We start from the raw sequence: 4,083 nt of genomic DNA on the forward strand, positions 1-4,083 counted from the left end.
TGAGCTACAGAATTGTACAAAAGTCTTGTGCCACCCTTACATCTCTGTATTTTGCTTCCAAAGAGTCAGACTTTCCTCTAACTTTTAAAGTGGTCTTAAGCAATTGCTCTTTGGACTTTTTGAATGTTTTTCCAAGTTTTTCTTTGGACATTGGCTGCTTTTTCACTCATTTTCAGTCTATTCCTTGTACCTCACCATCTTCATAGTAATTTTGTTTGATGATGATGAGATGATGATGAGATAGGCTTTATTTGTCAGTTGCAGGTCTTTTGCCCACAACCGTTTGTTTGTTTGTTAAGCCATGTAACACTGATCAGTGAATCACCAGAGCATACAAAATCCTGGGGTTGAAACTCAACAGATGAACCAGTGTTGTGTCTATTTAAAATGTCACCTTTCGGTACTTTGTTACTGTGAGCATGTTTCAAAAAAACACAACTTGTTGTTGTCATAAATCGATGACAAATTCCAAAGATAACACAGTTTGATAGAGATGAAATAGAAAAGTAACAATGATCCACCAATATTGTCTCAAAAGCATCTGACCAGAAAGTTTGCCTTAGAGAGTTCAAGTTGTGTTGAAGAAAAAAGGTGGACTGACTTTCAAGCTTGTTAGAATTGCACTAACTCAATATATAACTGCTTTATATATTGTATTTCTATATATGTTTGCACATTTCAATAAATCCATGCACTTATTTCATATTTTGCCTGCAAATGAAGACAAAGACCTTTACAATGTTAAAAGTAAATGCACATTTTGCATGGATTAAACCTTTACTAAAACATGTCACGTTTTCAGCAAATTATTTCTTTTTCAAAGTTCAGAGAGACATTGTCACCTATGACCTTTCACCTCCTTCTTCCATGTTTCTTGCAATGATGCTGCTGTGGGAGCTGAAGCTTATTCTGCTGTTTCACTCACTGTGAAATGCATAAATGTAAGAACGTCACCAGGCCAGTGAGTGGGTAATGTGATCCTCAAAGTACTGCTCTCTGGGGCTGCATTTGGATTCCCCAGCTCCTGAAATTAAGCTTTTTTTTCCCTACTGTTACTGTACAACCATCAGTGAGCATGTATGTGTGCATTTATTTATGCAGGGAAACCTGATTGAAATACCATTTTCTTATTGGATTACAACCAAACAGGGGGGGGGGGGGTTACTCAGAGTTGTTCCAACTTTTCCTAAAGCTCAAGCCAGAAGAACATGAAAGGGCTTTTTTTCCCCCAGACTGGTGGTGGTAGATGCACATGTATGAGCCCAATCAAACCATTTGGTCCTTGAATGTAAATTCCTAAAATTACCTTTCCACATGTCAAAAAAAGAATCTTTAAATGTTGACAGTCTTACATGCCTCCTGGTAGCATCCCATGTTTCGCTGAGAATAATTTATTGTGTTTTAGAGGAAGAAAGGAAGGTGGTTTTCTCCCCACAGTAATGAAAAGAAGAGCAAGGCTAGATGGTTCCTTCTATCCACAAGACTAGTGAAAGCCAGAAGGGGAGTAAAGGTTAGGTTCAGGACAGAGTGAGGGTAAAGGTCAGGCATGAAGTAGTGAATGTTAAAGTGACTGTTAGAGTTAAAGACAGAGGACAGAAGAAAGGTCATGTGGTAGCGAGGTAGTGACAGAGTATGACATAATTCGTTTGTGCAAATTAATCCACAGGATTGCTCTGTGTGTGTGTGTGTGTGTGTGTGTGTGTGTGTGTGTGTGTGTGTGTGTGTGTGTGTGTGTGTGTGTGTGTGAGAGTGAGCACCACCAACCTCGTTCAGCCAGTAAATCTGACAGAACATTTGTTTGGCCTCTGAACCATGATCACCCCTCAGAGTCCTCTTTCTCTCTCTCTCTTCCTCTGTGTGTGTGTGTGTGTAGCTTATGCAGGCCTCATCAGATATCTTATAAGATATCTGATGAGGCCTGCTTATCCCATCAGCGAAGAAGACAGAAAAGGGGAAAAACAGAGAGAATCAGATAAAAGGAATCGGCATCGATGATGAGTGCTTTTAAGAGTTTCAACAAGAAATTTTTTATGCAAAAGATGTAAAAGTGAGGTAAATATTTGTGACTATAATGACAAAGTCTTTCAGTGTGCATTGACTTGGATTTGGGCTCCATATACAGTTGTGGTTGGAAGTTTACATCCACTCATCATGGGCATGAATGCTGGTTTTGTAATGATTTCTTTGAACTGTTCTTTTTCCAGGGTGGAATGATTGTACAGCACATCTTTAAGGACTTTAAAAAACAAGAGTTGGATGCACAAGTTTGAATTTATTTTTTTAATCTTTTCTTTTCCATACACGCATGCCGAAATATATGCATACACTCACGTAAATCTTTTTGTAAGTTGTGCTCAGAGATGGGCAGTAACGCGTTACAAGTAATGCGTTACTGTAATCTGATTACTTTTTTCGAGTAACGAGTAAAGTAAGGGATTACTATTGCAAAAACGGTAATTAGATTACCGTTACTTTCCCGTAGGAACGCTGCGTTACTGAGTTACTAAAACCGTGATTTTTTGTGAGAATGTCTCACGACAGTGACGTAAGCGAGTGCGCCGTTAGTGACAACAGCTGTGTGCAGATCAACAATGGATCACATATCGAGTGCGGAGAGAGTATGAGCGTGCAGCGTTTAAAGCGTGGAAGTACTGACCTTACTTTGAGTTTGATTCCATAAAAAGTGACAAAAACATTAGTGTCCGTTGTGCGTGGGAAGAAAACTTCTTTTTACAGCGAAAAAAACCCCTAAACTTCCAAGCAAGCACCGAGTGCGCAACGACGTAATGAGAAATTCACAGAGAAACTTGCGGATTCTTCAACTGAACGCGGCTCACCTGCACCAGGGTAAACCTCTGCCTGCTCCAGTCCTGCTTTACAGGTGAAAATAGAGCAACAGGACGGCAGAGTCTTTGACTTTATTTATTTTTCTGCAGTGTTTTACTTGCATCTATTTGAAAGAGTGAGTGTAAACACAAAAAATATTTTTATTTTATGTGCTGGAATGTGCAGAAAATAGGTTTAAATGTTAAACTAATTTATTCAAGTCAGAGAATGTTGCATATAATTAAATTTTTGCTTGATGCATAAAGTTAAAAGATTAAAACTGATAAAACATGTTAAAAAAAGATACTTTTCCATTTGATTACATTTTGTATGATGGATTATGTAGAAAAAGTAGAATTGGGCTGAAAGATCTATCGCTTTATCACCTATTCAGGTTGTAAATCGTGTTTTTAAAAAGTAACTAAGTAACTAAGTAATTAATTACTTTTGAAAATAAGTAATCAGTAAAGTAACGGGATTACTTTTTTGGGGAAGTAATCAGTAATTAGTTACTGATTACTTTTTTCAAGTAACTTGACCAACACTGGTTGTGCTAAAGATTTCCACAGTGCTTTGCATTTTAACTTCAAAACTGCATAATAACTGTTTTCGTAATGGATAAATTGAGCTTCTGAAATGGCCTTCCCAAAACCCTGACCCAAATACTGCGGAAAATTTACTTAAAATATCAGATGCATATTATCAAATATCTAGTCAGAATTATACCAGAGGCTTGTTAAACTTTTGGTTTAGTTGCAACTTGGTAAGAGAAGGGACATTTTGCCAGATATTAGTGGGGGGTTAATGTAGACATTGTACAATGTATGGATTGGAGTAATTCCAAAATAAACTTGTGTACCAAATTATTGTCTTTTAAAGTTTTTAAAAATGTAAAGTCATTAAAAATAAAAATTACAAAATCAAAATTACCAGCAACTAGCAACATTTGCTAATTGGCAATAAAACTGGATAACATCTTAAACAAAAAAAATCATGACATTAGACTGTTGACAACAGGAGATGAAAAGGTAATAGATTGCAAGAGTTAATGCAGTTAATTTTAAAAGTTATTTAGTAAAATAGCTCCAACATCAGCCTGTTTGTGGGAGAAAATTCATAGTATCATAAAAGTTATTAGTCTACATCATCTTGGGAACTCAACTTTCTTTTTTTTTTTAAATTCACGATCACTTGATATTGCCATTGCCATTACGGGTATGTGGTCAACATGGCTAAAAACATCGATTTTTACATTAC

This window comes from Haplochromis burtoni, unplaced genomic scaffold, assembly GCF_018398535.1.
Source record: "Haplochromis burtoni strain Fernald_Lab_line unplaced genomic scaffold, NCSU_Asbu1 Contig_502, whole genome shotgun sequence".
Lineage (NCBI taxonomy): Eukaryota > Metazoa > Chordata > Actinopteri > Cichliformes > Cichlidae > Haplochromis > Haplochromis burtoni.